Source organism: Ochotona princeps, chromosome 11, assembly GCF_030435755.1.
Source record: "Ochotona princeps isolate mOchPri1 chromosome 11, mOchPri1.hap1, whole genome shotgun sequence".
NCBI classification, from domain to species: Eukaryota; Metazoa; Chordata; class Mammalia; order Lagomorpha; family Ochotonidae; genus Ochotona; species Ochotona princeps.
In genome coordinates, this window is record NC_080842.1 from 59,683,172 (window position 1) to 59,700,990 (window position 17,819).

General features: G+C 40.7%; 1 non-coding gene across 1 annotated transcript; it reads left to right on the forward strand.

The window, feature by feature from the left end:
- Positions 1-13,044: 13,044 nt before the first annotated feature.
- On the forward strand, positions 13,045-13,230 carry LOC131481500 (U2 spliceosomal RNA). Its single transcript, XR_009246359.1, has one exon. It is a non-coding gene; the product is annotated as a U2 spliceosomal RNA (small nuclear RNA).
- Positions 13,231-17,819: the final 4,589 nt, after the last annotated feature.

Below are 17,819 nucleotides of genomic sequence, written 5' to 3' on the forward strand. Positions count from 1 at the left end.
AGCAGGGACCTAGATGGGAAGCACCATTGGGACCTGAACTGGCACCCACATAGGATGACTGGAGTTTCACTCAGGTGGCTGCCCTGCCTATTGTGGCAGAAAGATGGCCCCTACAGCTGTGGTTAATGGTGCACTTTGTAATGTATTGGCCAGATGCTCAGAGCCTGAATACATTGTCCCAGTTATTTTTGTCACTAATCTGAGACTTATTTCCCATTAAAAGTAAGGGAAGGGAGACAGAGCAGTAAGCCACTTTGTTCTGTTCACCCAGTGAATGGCACAAGTGGTTCCATTTCAAACCTAGATCTTTCTCCTTTTGAAAACTTTGTTCTTATTGATCCTCACCTTATAAGGGCAGGATCCCATATTGGTGCTGGTTCATGGCCTGGCTGCTCAACTTCCCATCCAGCTCCCTGTTTGTAATCTGGGAAAGCAGTGGAGGATGTCCCAAAGCTATGGGACTCAATAAAATTAATGGGCAGATCATATTCATAAAGAAAGAGAAACAGAGAAAGATCCTTTGTCCACTGGTTCACTCCTCAAGTGGCCTTAATGACCTTAATGGTCTAAAGCCAGAAGCCAGGAGCTTCTTCTGTGTCTCCCTTGTGGGTACACGGTACTAAGATCTAGGGACCATCCTCCACTGCTTTCTCCGGCCACAAACAGGGATCTGGATGGGACGTTGAGCAGCTAGGCCGTGAACTGGTGACCATATAGGATCCTGGGCTGTGTAAGGTGAGGATTTAGCCACTGAGCCAACGTGCAAGGTTCATAAAATAAATAAATCTTAAAAAGCAAACATATGAAAGCACTAATATACCATCCGCAGCACTTAACATCATTATGGAATTAATTGACATGGTATTGAGCAGTCAACATGTTAAAAATAAATGTGAGTTCTTTTATTTGACCGGGATGATACTCTGCTGTCTCTGCCCTCAGACTAGAGAGGGTCTATCCAATAAGTAGTTGGACTTGACTGGACTATAAGATGTTGGGCTCTATGCTTGGCATATACTTGCAAAGAGGGAATTTCAACTGAACTTGAACTATGGTTATGCAACAAGGTGGAGGAACCCACCATGGGGGGAGGGTGGAGGGAGAATCCCAGATTCTATGTAATTACAACACAATGTAATGAATGAATAAATTTAATTTAAAAAAAAGCAAACATATGATATTTGTAAGCATGGTAGGATCTATTTAGGATTCCATTTTAATCATTGAAAAGATTTAGGATTGAGGAATCCCCATCTTACTTTGGGTTTCATCTTGGCTCTTACCCTCTTGCATCTTTTATCTATTGCTTAGATTACTCCCAATGCCTAAAAATTAGTCAGCGGGCATCAAAGCTGGCACCTAGGCTTTAATGTATATAACTTCTCACCCATTTTTCCCCTAGCCTGCTCTTTTCATACATCTTACATCCATTGCATGACTTCAGACTAATTCCTTAGGTTATTTGGCTAATCCTTTGGATCCTTTATTTGATTTATATTCTGAATGAGAGTGTAAGAACTCTAAATTAACTGCATACAGGTATTGCCTGGGCCTTCTAATTACCAGAGAACTTGGGGAATAAGAAATCCTGCTGGAGTTAAAAAAAAAAATCTGATTGCACAATGGGAGGCTTTCTTTAGAATTACTTGTATAAATCAAGATGTTTATTTATCACATCATCTGTAATAATTCAGAGGATGCATTTTAAAGAAGATACAGAGAAAGGGAGAGTGAAATAGGTATGCTTGGCTACCTGAGGGGGAAGGAATAATAAATTTGAAGAGCACAGAAAATGCAGAGAGCCTCCAGAGCCAACTCTGGGAAGGCTAGCCCCACGTGGAAGGCTCCGCCATGCCTTTCCAGCTCAGCTTGCTGGTAACAGCTCTTTCACACAGCTCTTTCACTCATTGAAACATCAGTTCTTGTGTACGTTGTCAGAATTCCTGCATATCCAACAGATAGACAGCTTTTTCTGAGATGTGTCATTTTCAGTAAACGTGGAAATAGTCACAGCCTCAAAATCTCAGAATCATCATTTACACATTCAGCATCCAGTATCCTAATGCACTTGGGTTTATCCTGCTGGTTTTTTTTTTAATATGATATTCCCATTCTTGTTACCTTCATTCAGTTCATTATGATCTAACACCTAGAGTAGTAATTTTCTTTTAATTGGCCTCTTGGCCTCGCTTTTCAGTTTTCTTGAACACAGCACAGATGTTGACAGTGACTGGGTTGAGCTGACACACACACTGAGTTTATTTGCTACTGAAAAACCTTAAGTGCCTGTCCAATTCTCTGCAAATCTCAGTGCTCACTCCATAACCAAGCTTTGTAGAAACGACCTTCACCGCTGGTTCTCTATCCTTAGCTTTCATTGTTTCTTAATTCAAACTAATTGTTAAGCCACATTTTTCTTCCATCATCATTCCTACCAACAGTGAACCAGTCATTTGTTGTAAAACTATTATATGCCAGCCACTTTTATGCCTATTTTTCTCACTTCTCAGTGGAGGACTCAAGAGTACTGACAGTGCAGATATAAGTCCTAACTTTTGGGGCTGGCACCATGGCATAGTAGATTAACTTCTGCCTGAGGTGCTAGTATTCCATATGGACACTGGTTGGAGTCCTAACTGCTTTACTTCCTATTCAGCTCCCTGCTAATGTCCTGGGAAACTAGCAAAATGTGGCTTGAGTCCTTAGATTCCTGCACCCGTGTGGGAGACCCCGAGGTATTTTCTGGCTCCTGGCTTTAGACAAGCTCAGTTCCAGCCACTCTGGTCATTTGAGCATTGAGCTAGTGGATGGAAGATCATTCTCTGTCTCTCCTTCTATTTCTGAAACTCTGAGTTTCAAATAAATATAAATAAATTCCTTTTTTAAAAATAATTCCAAGCTTTCCCACTTGTGAAATACGCAATTTGGGACTTGTGCCTTAATATCTTTAAGCCTCATTCTTGTCTGTAAAATGGGAATAAATAGCACTTAACAGCTTAATGGGGCTGTTTTGAATACTAAAAGGAAAAGTAAACATGAATTCCTTGAAATAGAGTTCCAGTAGAGTAAGTGTGCAACAGATAACTGTTGGTACTATCAATAATGCTTATGGTAACATTTAGCCTTTTAAAGAATGTGTTCTGATTCTCTCCCATACGATGACATTTCCTTTGAATCTTATTTTATGGGCAGGAACCATATCTTTCATCATGTTCCCAGCTGTCTGCACAACTGTGTTTGGCATTCAATAAAATATTTGAGTGAATGGATACAGTCCTATGAATAGACTAGATTCTAAATAAAAGTTTGATTGGATTTTGTAGCAAGGCTGATAAACTGTTCTTGAAATAAGCTAGTCGTCAATGAGAATTTAAGGATCCGACTTGCCTCAAACAATCAGCATTATGTAGAAATAGATTCCACAGTGCCGAAAAACAACTGAAATCAAAATATGTCTTGAAAGTGACAGAGAACAAGGGGCCAGACAGGCCACTTCATGTGAAGAGGGAACCCAGAGTATTAGAGATCTCTGATGGGATGGAATTCATTAACAATTACGAGGCTAGCACTTTAAATTGCAGAGATGAGAAGCGCAGAAGAGCCAGAATCAAGGAGTTTTTGATAGGAGAGTTAGGAAGTTACATGAGAGGCTAAACAGAAGAATACTTTAGCCCTTAAACTATACCATATAAACCAGCAGATCATATAATAATACATTCCAAGAGTTCTTAAAGAGCTCATGAGGGAAATAATCCATGAAAAAGTACTTCAGAAAACATCACAGAATGAACACCAGGAAACATGGTAATATGTATGTAATTCTCTACACTTAATCCTTTAGTAAGCACACTAATGGAGAAGAATGCAGATAAATCAAATTTGTGAATAATCCTCAGAGTGTTGCTTTGTTTTTGTAAGTGTGTCTATGCTTGTTCCCTTTGCAGTCAGGGTTAGAAACTTCTAAATATATCTGCTAATCTCAAACTGAAATTCCTAGAAGGTGTTGACTGGGGTTGGAAGGGGGTAGTGTCTCAAAAGGCCATGTAGGGGTTGAAGTGGGCAGTTCTGGATGTGAAGGGCTGGAAGCAACCATGGCCGGGATAGCAGAGAACTGAACAATCTACACAGTCATTGCACATCCAGTGCTCCTCATGGAACGGTTCAGGAAATGATCAAAGTCAAAGGAAAGCATTGATTGCCACTAAGTTGCTTTCATTGTTGTCTCTCCAGCAAATGCCCAGGAAGTAGTACATGTGTAACACCCACAACATCTTCCTTTTGTTCTGATCTTGCTTTTCAGGTAAACTATGGCCATGCCCTCCAAAACCCACTGTCCTCTTCATGCTCCCCTCCAAGTCCACACAGAAGGCTGGTGACCTATCCTTCAGTTCTATCTCTGAGACAATTATGTTTTCTTTTTTTTTTTAAAGATTTATTTTTATTACAAAGTCAGATATACAGAGAGGAGGAGAGACAGAGAGGAAGATCTTCCATCCGATGATTCACTCCCCAAGTGAGCCACAACGGGCCGGTGCGCGCCAATCCGATGCCGGGAACCAGGAACCTCTTTCAGGTCTCCCACGCGGGTGCAGTGTCCCAAGTCCTTGGGCCGTCCTCAACTGCTTTCCCAGGCCAGAAGCAGGGAGCTGGATGGGAAGTGGAGCTGCCGGGATTAGAACCGGCGCCCATATGGGATCCGAGGGCTTTCAAGGCCAGGACTTTAGCCGCTAGGCCACGCCGCCGGGCCCCAGAGATTTATGTTTTCAACCCCCCTTTTTCAGAATTAACATCCTCTCTTTGGGCCTTCTAAATTGTTCCTTTTTCTTTATTACCTTTATATATATAAAGGTAATAATAATATTCCAGGAGAACATACCAATACCAGATTTATTCTGATGGGAGAAGAGCCTGAAAACCGATGTATTTTACCCATGATGATCATTTCAATAATTGAGAGTTCTCCACATAGTGATACATATAAAATAGAAAATCACCTCAGTTTTATACACACAGAAACTGAGTTCTGGAGGTGTTATGTGCTCATTGAAGATAGACTTTCCTCTAGTTGAAACTAGTTACCAATTGAGTTGACTGGTGAGTAGGAAGAAGTTGGCATCTAAGCTTTAAGAGTGAGCACTGGAAGGTTGGAGAAAGTAAAATTTATAGACAGCAGGAGAGATATGGTAAATGTAGGGAGCAATCATGCACAATTCCCCAGGCTTCATCAGTTTTATTGGTTCATGTTGGGTAGAGGCAGTTCTCATTGGCAGCCTTTAGGATAAGATGCATCTCACCTGTTATGTAAAAACTGACTTGAGTTTTATCTGAAATCTTACCTCACAGGTGCCACAAGGATTTATTTATGATTTTTATTTTTTTCACTCTTTTCTTGACTTTTATAAAGTTGGGCTATAAACTGTCTACTGAAGAAATGACCTCATGCATATCATAGTAGATCAAGGAACAGTAATAAAAAGGAGAGGCAACTGAAGTATTGATCAAAGAGTAGAGTTGATGAAGAAAAAGCAAATGTTCTGTCAAAGATCCTGATGGGGAGAGTGGTCCTTGATAGCCTGGGATTGTGGAGTGTGTGTGTGTGTGTGTGTGTGTGTGTGTGTGAGAGAGAGAGTGTGTGTGTCTGTGTGTATGTTTAGAGCTCCATCTCACTTTTTTATTTTTTTATTTAAAAAATTTTTTTATTGGAGAATCATATATAAACAGAAAAGGAAAGACAAAGAGGATGATCTTCTGTCCCATGAATCACTCCCCAAGTGGCTGCAACGGCCATAGCTGTGCCAATCTGAAGCTAGGAGCCCTGATCCTCTTCTGGGTCTCCCACATGGATGCAAGATCTTGGACTGTCCTCGACTACTTTCCCAGGCCACAAGCAGGGAGCTGGATGGGAAGTGGAGCTGCCAGGATTAGAACCAGCACTCATATGGGATCCCTGTGTGTGTAAGACGAGGATTTTCGCCACTAGACTACTGTGCCGGGCTCGAGCTCCAGCTCACTTTTTAAAAGCAGATGAAAAGGACAGACTGCAAGCAAGGGTGACGAGAATGATAAATGGATTAGAGGGCATGACTTACTGTATGAAGAGAGATGGAAATAATATAGCATAGATAGCCTGGAGAAAAAAAATAGGAAAGGCAAAGGGAAATTGCTAATACTTTTGAGCACCTGAGAGGTTGTAACATAAGTGACATTCATTTTCGATCTTGGGCACATCAAACCACATACTTAATATGGTGTGTAGATATATATTTGCCCATTTACCCACTGAGTTCAGTGGCGCTGAACCAGAAAAGGCAGCAAGTGAAGTGTAAAGTCTTAAGAGTTGGAAGGAAAACATTTCAAGTGTTTATGTTACCTTCAAGGAATGATATTATTAGTTTTCTGCTCTGTGAGATTAGGAGCGACATGAAGCATGGGTGTCTGTCTGCCCCTCTGTAGGTTCATGAGTAGAACCTCTGGGGAGTGATTTGGCCTTCAAGGAGGTATTCTGTAGAACAGAGTTATTTGTATGATGATTAGACCCTGGGTGGCTTTTGTTGTTGGTTGAGCATGACTCACAACAGAGTACTTACAGACTCATAAACAAATGGTCAAGTTCTAGAATTCTTTGTCTACATTGGTAGAATTTCTGACTTAATGACACACCAGGTATACAGTCTGACAGGGGAAATGACCTCTTTAGCCTTCGTTTTGTCATATAGGGCATCTATGATAATACATGCTTAAAAGATAACCACAGTGCCAGGCACATTGTACTTGAAGTGGTTAGTTATTACATTTAATGTTTTACTTTAGACCAGAGTAATTGACGTGAGAGGGATGCAGCAGTGAAGTGATTGAAGGTCCTAGAAAAGGGGTTTAATTTGTATTGGGAATGAGAGGATAAACAAATAGACAACATGTCAAGTACTGGGTAAGTATGATGAAGAAAAATAAATCAGGTAAAGAGGTAGGGATAGTGAGTGCTTTTAAGTAGAGAAAGCATCAGTCTATGGGGACTCAAGTCAAGAAGTAAATAATGAGTTTGCTAAGTCATGGTACTTCACTGAAGCAAACAGATGGTATGGGAAAGAGGAATAATTAACAAATGATAGAAGCAAGGTGGGTAGGGACAGAGAATCGAGAACTTTGAATTGTATCTCAGTATAGGTTTACCATTGTAAGAAACAGCTACTACAACTAAATGATCTAACACAATTCAAATGAATTTCTTATTAAGGTGTCACGGAGCCTTTAGTATAAACTTAGGAGCCCAGGTTCTTTCAATCTTGTTGCTTTACTAACAAAGACCTCAGGGCCCTATAGTGAACCTATTGTATCTAGGTGGCAGTTTGGGGAAGAGTATAAGAAATTGCATAGGTGACTTTTATGAACCATACTGGTCACAGCATGTGTCATTTTAATTTGCTTTCCATTCACTAGACAGTCATTCACAGAGTCACATATTTTAACTGCAATGAAACCTGGACAGAGAATTCCAGCCAAGTTTCCAGTGAGAGAGGGAATTACAATTATTTTATTGTCTAAAGATTTATTTCACTTGAAAGCCAGAGTTACAGAGAGAAGGAGAGACAGAGGAACATCTTCCATTTGCTGGTTTACTTTCCAAATGTATGCAAAAGCCAGAGCTTATCTTGTCTGAAGTTGGAAGCCAGGAGCTTCTTCCAGGTCTTCTACATGAGTGCAGGGGCCCAAGAACTTGGGCCATCTTTCACTGCTTTCTCAGGTCATTGGCAGAAAGCTGTATTAAAAATAGAGCAGCTTGGACTAGAACTGGTGTCCATATGGGATGCCAGCACTGCAGGTATAAGATAAGCCCGACATACCACCGTGTCAGCCCCAGAAATGAATTTTGATGAACACAGAGTACAAAGAGTCTGTCACACATGATATGCTAGGAATCATCCCAAGAGTGAAGGACAGTTATCAAAATAACCTGGTGAATGTTCCTGTATACCTAAACTTGGTAGGAGAAAATTGAAGAAAATAAGAAGAAAATAAGACCGTTGAGGAAAGAAGTGTTAGTGGGCTAGGGAAGAGAGATGTGGGGAGGCCAGAAAGTAATGGGATAGGCTCACATACAAAGGGAAGAAACTTGGGAGGAGAAGAAATGTGCGAGGAAAAAAGGACCAGTTTGGGTAACTCCTGCTGCCCCTTCCTTGTTTCTGAGTACTACCTTTTAACGAGCCTGTTTTTCAAGCCAGCATTGGCCCGTATGGTGTGACATGCACAGTGAATCTGGAGTCCCAGCACACTCATCATTGGGATTATCTGGAGTGTCCAGAGAATGCTTTCACCTGCAGGTGCTGTTCCCCATAGCTCATGTTGACTCTTTGGACATGTATTGAGGCCTTGGTATTTGCTGAGAATCTTGATGGCTACCTGCAACTAAATCATTGCCTCTAACAGCAGAAAAAAAGTTAGAGTACTCTGTGATGATCAATGCCTCAAGTAGGAGCCTTTTGGTTGTTTGGGCTGTAGTTGTTAATTATATTGGTTTTGGAGTATGAGGTTAGAAGGTGCTTAATATGTTTATAATGGATTCAAATGTGTCTTATATGAAGATGTGATGAAATCTCAACCATCAAGGAATCTATGTACGTGATGTTCAATATTTGGGATTAGGATCATTGCACAGTTAATGAAGTTAGAGTAAAAATTAGTGTGAACCCTAATTTATTTACTGGTAATTTTATAGAAGCAGGGTTTTTGACACAGGTACACAGAGCGGAAGGTTGTGTGAAGAGGCAGAGATTTGAGTGATGTGTTTACAAGTCAAGTAACATCAAAGATTATCATTGACTGCCGGAAGGTAGAAGAGGCATGGAGTGATTTCTTCCGTGGAGTCCTAAGAGAGAACACAGCCCTGTTGCCTCCTTGACCTTGGACTAGTAGCTTCCATAATTCAAACAGAATAAAAAAGCCTTTGCTTTAAGCCACTTCTTTTGTGGCACTTTGTTATAGTAGCCTTACAAAAATGAATGCAACTAAATGTGAGTAATTCTGGCAAAAAGGGGCAGTCCATCTTTGCTTGGTATCTGAAGTCATCATTGATTACAGAATTAGGAAACAGTCTTCCTAGTCTCATTCTCGTATTAACACTGTTGCCACTGGAGAGAAGCAGCAGAGACGTGGTGAGTGAAAGCACTTGTTCTGGTTCACATCGCTGGTGAGTGGAGTTAAGGTCTTCTGGCTCCAGGAGGCATTCTTAGAACTGAAGTGATCCCTTCCATGCAAGAATTAGGATGCAGGTTCTTGCTGAGTCATCAGATACTACCCAGGGAAATTAGGAAGCAGTGACCCTAAAGGCTGTGGATAGCTCCCTCAAGAACTTCTGTGCTCAGGAAAGCTTAAAGCACTTGTCTGTGCAGAAACTTCATCTTGTCCCTTCTCTGAGCACTACCCAGGAAGTGCAAGACAAGTGCAAGGAAAAGTTTTCCTTGGCTGTCATGTGAGGTGTATGCATGTTGGTTTAAGGACTCTTGTTCAAGTAAAATGTTTCTTTGGGCGGTGCCCAAGTGGCCTGCCAGCTGCTGGAGACAGGACTGTGCTTTCCAGTGACCTGCCTTGCCAATTACCTGGGTGTTCTGATGGGACTTTGTGTCACCGTGTGTCATCCTGAGATGCCCCCATGCTCTCATGGCTCAGGGATTCTGCCAGCTAAGTGGACACGATGCCTAAAATATCACAGAGCAGTTGACTGTGCAGTGCCTCTGCTCAGGGTTTTCCTGAAGAGTTTGGGATTAAAGGTACTGTCTATGGGCAAAAGGAAACGTGTGAATGTGTGGTCGTAGCACGTATGACTGCTGTGACCCTGAAGACTTGTGCTGCACTGCCTCTGCTCTCGGCTGTGCTTTCAGCTATCAGAAGGATGTAAGAGGCTCAGTACAGTGCAACTCAGAGACTGGCCTACAAAGACTTTGAAAAGTATAAATCCTCATGGGAACTACATACCAACATGACCAAAGGCATCTTCTTTGCTTTCTATGTGAGTCCTCAGAAAAGCTGTTCCTGCAGTAAAGGTGGCAGGGGTCCTTGTTATAAAGTCAACTGCCATTTGCTCAGGAGCGTGTCAGCCTAGGCGAAGGGGTTGGCAACTGTTAGAATGCAATTAGTGACACAGTGGTGACCTAATTCTCTGTCTTTGTTAAGTGAAAGCCAGTGTACACATATGGCGTTTCCAGGCCAAACTGATGTACAGAAACACAACTCAAAGCCATTGGCTCTTTCTTTGCCCCAGAATTAAGGACAGGTGTGTTTTCTCCCCATATGTCCTTTCTCTATTCCTTCCTAAGTAGTTCACACTGTAGTAGATAGGAATGGTGGAAGATAGAAAAACAGAATTTTATTCAACCTTCAACTTTTTAAAAAGCTGTAATCACCACAAAAACTATGTAATTCTGCTTTAAAAATTTCAACTCAATTTTACAACTAGGTAAATTGAGTCTAACCAATTAAAGTAGGTAAATTGCCACTTGATAAATCACTGAGATTGGGTTAAAGTGTTAGGAAAGTATAGAAATGATATAACGAGTGTCATAGTTGAGATACATATGAAATGTATTAGGAAGGACATTCTGTGTTGGAAGGGGGAGGCTTACCAAGCCATGCCTGTAAACACGTGGTAGCTCCAGGGAACAGTGGTGTGATTTCTGTGGAGTGCACAGTAACATGAAGTGGAAAGCTGGAAGTTAGACAAGATCCAGTCCCAGGTTGTCAAAGGCTTTGTCTCCCAGGCTGTGGAGTACAAGCAATTTTATTCCAGAGAGGAATGCAGAACATTGGAAGGGTTTGAACAAGGTGGGCTGGGAAAGAGCTGGAGGGGACCACCTGGGCTGAGCCTTTAGGATGATTAAGTTGGCAGCAGTGTTGCATGGAGTCAGGGGTGGGTGCATAGGTGAGCAGAGGCAAGAAGCAGGAAACAGCCTTTTGGGTCTCTGAATTCACGTGCACAGTTATTCTTTCAGGGTTAACCAGGACTTGTTTCCAGAATCAGTAAGAGAGAACAGTGTGGGGAAAGCATAAAAGGAAGACCAGCTTGTTGACTTCTTATAGCTGCCTTCTCTATAGGGAATGATGAGGGTCAGAAACAAAACTGAAGCTTCCATAATATTCTTAGTACTGCTGAAGACTGATGTCAACAGTAGTCATGAAAGCAATCAGAAACCTTTCTTCATAAAGAAAATAATACAGGGTGATAAAGAAAGATATAAAATTACTAAGAGACTATGCGACTTATGGATTTTATATACCCTTGCATTCTTTAAAATTATTGTTCCAGCAATATCTTTTATGCCCATCTTAAAATATAACCATGGGGCACACATGCATTTATATACACTCTGTTATGATATTTCACCAAGTGTATATATTTATAAAAGCTGACTTTTTAATACAGGGTCATTAAAATGCCTGACATTAGGAGGGAAACATTACGGTTTTCTTTTGAACAGTTTTTGGTTGACATTTATGTGGTTTGTGTCACATTGGTTCCTTGTTGTCTCCTGAACAGCACAGGAGAGCTTAAGCTGTCAGTAGCTTAAAGAATATAAGTAGCACGTGTTTTCTGGAGTCAAGGATTATTCAGTGCACTTTAAATTTTAATAGCCACTGATAAAGACCTCAAGAGACAGGAGTTCACTGGAGTGTTGGACTTCACTTTTTGTTTCTTTCTTCGTTTTTTTGTGTTTGTTTGTTTGCCTGTAGAAAGAAGCTCATACTACACTATGGAGAAGGCATACAGACAAATTGGATGGCTATTTGGAGTAGAATTTACTTTTCATTACTATCTATGCGTGTTTTCTATTGGGGTAACTTGGTGTATGCATTTTTAATATTATGAAACCACCAGTGTCAGTGAGAAACAGCTGAATACATATCAACATCCTTTGAGACCAGACTTGGGAATGCTGAGTGGGTCTGGTGGATGGTGGAACTTTTAGAAATCTTTTTCAGTGCTTTTTAAAGACATTTACTTATCGCTAGTCCAGATGGCATGTGCAATGATGAATAATAAGCTTGACAAGTAGGTAGAGCTATGATTTGTGGAAAAATATTCTGAGGGTAAATGTGATAAATACTTAGGATATAAAGATCACAGAAACAAGTAAAAATAAAGATGCAATGTAGAATAATACCCTTTATATTGGTTCTTAATTCAGAGATTGATGGGTTTTTTTGAAGACTTATTTATTTTTATTACAAAGTCAGATATACAGAGAGGAGAGACAGAGAGGAAGATCTTCTGTCCAATGCTTCACTCCCCAAGTGAGCCGCAACGGCCAGTGCTGCGCCGATCCGATGCCGGGAACCAGGAACCTCTTCCGGGTCTCCCACGCGGGTGCAGGGTCCCATATCTTTGGACTGTCCTCAACTGCTTCCCAGGCCACAAGCAGGGAGCTGGATGGGAAGTGTAGCTGCCGGGATTAGAACCGGCGCCCATATGGGATCCCGGGGCATTCAAGGCAAGGACTTTAGCCGCTAGGCCACGCTGCAGGGCCCCAGAGATTGATGTTTTTAGTTGAGTATCTTTTCATAACTTCATGCTTCATCATCTAATCCCCCAAAATAGGACTTTTAAAGAAGCACATGGCACCCAATTCTATAGTAATCCACTTTGGAAAATTGAAATTATTTGACTAAAATCCATTTGCCATCAGCATCGTGGCACAGGGATTAAGCAGCTACCTACAATGCGAGTATTTCATTTCAGCACTGCTTCTAGTCCTGCCTGTTCTGATCCAGCTCCTTTCTAAGGCTCCTGGGAAAGCATTGAAGACACCTCAGTTATTCAGGCCCAGTGACACATGTGGGAAACTTCAGTGGAAACTTGGGTTTGGAAAACCCATCATTGGTAACTTCAATGGAAAACTGGCCCAGCCATGCCCATTGTGGCCATTTGAGCAGTGAATCAACAGATAGAATATATATCACCCTCCCCTCCTCCTTCTCTCTCTCACTCTCTTGCTCGCTCTCTCTTTCTCTCTTGTGTATCCCTGCCTATCAAATGAAAAGAAAATGGATTTATTCATCACTTCTAGGCCCTTTGGCTAAGATCAAGTGTAGAAAACAGATTTATTAAAAAAAACACCACTATAGAGAGAATCATATTTTAAATCCATGTGTGGAATTCAAGGTGGAGTTCATCCCTTTGAAACTCTATCAGGATATTCATATGTATGTGACCATGTGCTTTTCTGTAAAGAATAATCTCTACATTTTGTTTTGTTTTGTTTCGTTTCGTTTTGTTTTGTTTTCTTCTAGGCTCTCCGAGGACTTTGCAACCCTCTATAGGCAGGAAACCACTGGGTTAATGGAAGTTGGACATTTCAGTCAGAATTTTGGCAGGTGACAGATGGCACACTCAGATGGGGTTAGAGTTTAATGAAGAGACTATTTTCAGGGATGTGGAAGGGTTAAAGGAAATCAGCAAGTGATGAATCCCCTAGGACTAGCATCATTGGGAGGCCAGAACCACTCTTAGGCCTGAAGATGCCAGGGAGGGAGCTGATTCCGGTGCCCAGAATGCTCTAGGGATGGCAGTTGAGGGAGGTGAATTTCAGAGGTATAGCCTTGATGGAGCAATGCAGCTGACAGGGAGCTGGGAGAAAAATGCTCCACTTCATTTCCTTCCTGGCCTTGGATCTATTGTTAGTGCCTTCCAACCTAATCAGATGTTGAAAACAAGGAAACCCGTGGATACAATCTTTAATAGCCAATTTCTATGGACTCAGGTTGTAGAAAAGGGTGAATCGTAGATGTAGACAAGCTAAAATGCCACGCACAGGGAAGCTGAGCTATAATGCTTTCCTGGAATCCTCATGTCTCCATGCTAACTGCCAGTGTGAGCTGTAGTCAAGGTGTGGTAGAAGAACTGGCTCAATTTAGAAATCCTAACCATTTAGAGTAATGTGGTCTTTCTCAAGTTTTTTCCAATATTGTATTTCTCAATGATGCTTTCTAATTGGACTATGTGAACATAACAAGGTTGGCAGCATAAAATTAATATTATGTGAATATAATTATAGCTGTTGAGAAAAATATGAAGGCAGGTAGATTCCATCAGAGCATATTTACTACACTCTAGAGAAACAAAGAAGAAAAGTAACCATTTGTTTACTTCTACTGGAGTAAAACTGTGGTTGCATTGCTTTTCACACAGAATTTGCACTGTGTTTTCATTTGAGACTGATCCGCTAGCTCTAGTTTCGCATTAACTCATTGTGCAGAGTTCATTATTGTAATTAGGCTGCTTTTTAAGTTTATTAGTGGACTCACTAATGTACTCTTAAAAAGCTTTATTTGGAAGCAAGTCAATATCTGAACCAAAGAGCTTGTGCTTTATGCTCTCTTGCTGTAAATCATGTTATCAATTTTCATGTGACTGTTAATCAATTAGAGTGACAGTGAGATGATTTGAAGTCAATTTTGTGTTTATTGCTAAATTAGCATTTGATCACATGTGCTTATTTTGGGTTTCAGAGAAACTCTGGATTGTATTATCAAGAGGCATAATGGAGGTCAATGACAGGATCATTATTTGTGATTTAAAAAGTATTTACCAATTAAGATGTTTGGTCTACAGTTGATAGTTATAGGGCCAAGCAAGGTGGTGGCTCTATGTCTGAGGTTGTTCTGAAACAACTAGCCTAGGCTTACAGATCATTTAAAGTACTCTGCCAAGGGCAACCATGCCTAGTCTAGTGTGTAGTCCAGAAAATGAATCTATTGTTGGATGGATGCTTAATGGTTGGTTAGCATGTTGTCCTAAGAACAGAAGATGTGTTCTATCTTTGGATTGGAATGCAAAGACATTCCACATACTGTGAAACAGGGGCCAGATGACTGGTTTGATATTGAGAGTGTCAACAGGGTTTAAGTAAAGTAACACATAATGGCACAGTGAACATCCCTGGAGATGATGATGGTGATGGTGGTGGTTGTGGCCATGATGATGGCTAACTTCTTGTTGAGCATCTCTTATGTGTCTGATACTAAGCTAAACATTCTGGGGTATGTACTTCTGTCACAAATTCTAGGAGCTGCTTTCTGTTTGTAGTTAGCGGCTTTGGCATAATCATCCTTGTGGGAGAGAAAGAGAGTCAAAACATCTATTTAAGTAGATGATAGACTCTAGTTTCTCTAGAAGTTGCCCCTGACCACTCTCTTTTTTGAAAAGATTCTTTTTTAATTTATTTGAAACATAGAGATACAAGGAAAGGATGGGAAACACAGCAAGAGATCCTCCATGTGTTGATTGACTCCCCAAAACACTGCAATGACCACTGCAATGACTAGAGATGGGCCAATCTGAAAATAGAAGCCTATTGTTTCTTTTGGGTTTCCCATGTGGTTGTAGAGGCCTAGGTAACTGAGCCATCTTCTACTGCTTTTTTAGGTGAATTAGCAGGGAGCTGAATCAGAAGAGGAACAGTCGGGTCTTGAACCAATACCTATTTTGAATGCTGGCATTGTAGACAGAGGCTTAATGCGCCATCCTAGAATGCTATCTCCCTGACTTCTCCTTTGTCAAAGAAACAAATAATATACAGGTTAAATAACTTGCATATCACTGAGATTAACTAATATCTAACTCTGGAGTTGTGAATTTGACCATGATTCTAAATTTCTGATTTATGGAGGTGGTGGTCTCTTTTTGACACATCCTTTTGTATTTTATTTGATGACTAGTCTTTGAGTTCCACTTCCTCATAAGCGAAACTCGAGATTAAGTAATATATACTCCAAGGACCTGTATATCCTGAAATATTCAGATTCTAGCGGTATCTAGAAGGGAGCAATTCCTCCTAAATATAGAAAATAATGCCAATATTCTGGTTATAAATCAAATACTTGAGGATCTGGAATGTAGACATTACAGTTCTCCTAAGAACTTCAACTCATTGTAATTGTGTATTTTCAATTACTTGGTGGTGTAACTGAATCACTAAAGTATGACTCTTTAATTTATATTGGATAGCAGGTGGACAAGTTTACTATCAGAAGTGTTGTACATTCTGACTTTTCTCCCTTTAAGATATGCTTCCAATTGAAAAGCAGAATAAATTACTGTAGATAGATGTGTCAATGATTCACATTTATGGAAAGAACATTAAAGCTTTGGGATCACAGAGTGTTCTCTGTCCATAGATTTGAACAAGTGAAGTTGAGTTTAAATTATGATAATATTTAATGGTGGGCCAGTAAATGCACTGTTGTCTGCTTCGTGAGTATAATTAAATTGTGTAAGACAAGACCTCACTGTGGCTCTTAGCTATTAAATCTCTTTGGTGATGTGAGGTGAAGCTGTATTCTGTGGGGAAATACCAAGCCTGAAGAACAAGAATAAGGATTTGCTGGCTTCTGCCAAACATTATTGCTCTATTTGATTTCAGAATGTCCAGCTCAGTTGGGAATCTGGGGTATACTTACCAGGTATTAATAACAAATCATCTGGAGTTGAGCCCATTGCTAACTATATTCAATTTCACTTAAACAAGCAAATGAATAAACAACAACTAGAGGGGACAGAGAACAGAAGAAATGAAAGGAAGAATCAATACCAACCACTTATATGGATAGGCTGTTCATTTTTTCTAGAGGATTCAAGACTAACATTGCCTAGTGCAGGGAAAGCACTAGGAATCGTGTCAGGGTCTGAAGGTAGAGCGCTCTGGATTCATTTGGAAGGGAGAATGAGAATTGCAAGCTAGATATAGATGACCTTACAAGGTTAGAATCAGGAGATGTTATTAGTCTGCATCATGGTCTCTGATTATAACCATAACTTATAAGCTTTCTGTTCAACCTTGCATTGCTTGCATTAGCTCAAGGGAACCTGGTTGACAGAGATGGGTGCCACTGAGTCGTCGCAGGAAAGAAGGTTTAGGCAGCTTCTCCTAGGCATGGGTTAATCACTCTAATAATTGGTTACTTTTGACTCATAGGCATCCCATCTAGAGGTGACAGAACCATCCAGATTCATCTTTACAGTGGGCACTGTAGGTAACCCTGAGCGAGAGAGTTATGCACAATAAAACCATAGATACTTTCTGTTGTTTTGTTCCACAAGGTCATAACTGTGTCTTGTTCATCTGCTTACATTTTGGTAGGCTATGTGCTGCACAAGGGTATTTGGTTTGAGGAAGCAGGTGGGTAGCCTAAAATCCACTCCATTCTCAGTTTGCTGAACTGGGTGCCCTGGTGTGAGACTGCTTGTGCTGGAAGAAAGGGGTATCCTTCTTTGATTTAAATTTTTTTCCAAAGGCTTCCATTTAGACTGGCAGCAACTGGGATCATCCTAGGCATTTAGGTCAGCACAAAATGTTGAATGCCTACTTTGTACCACGCACCACGCTAAGTTCTGGTGGAGAGGGAATGAATGAGCTGTGGCTTCTGCTTTTTAGTAGTTTAGGATCTGGAAGGGATGACAGCTGGGAAAATGGACAAAGGAGGTATGACATGAAATCCTCAGTGATGAAAACATGCGCACACACACACACACACACAGAATGCTGTGGCTATAAACAAGAGGAACTTGGGTGGTATAGCAAGGTCGCTGATGTAAACGCACAAGCATAAGTGCAATACGCATCTTGTACACAGATATTTAACGATGACTGTTTTCTCTTATGTTATTGAAAAATACATCACTAATCAAGAGACAAATGTAAGCTTACAGCTAGGATGTGCTTCTTTCTCTGCTGATAATAGAGACAGCACTGAGAAATAAAATCACAGTTGACTTTCATATTGGCAGGTTTTCACCAGCTTGGCTGTAAATGAATTGGAGCTCAGAGTCCTGT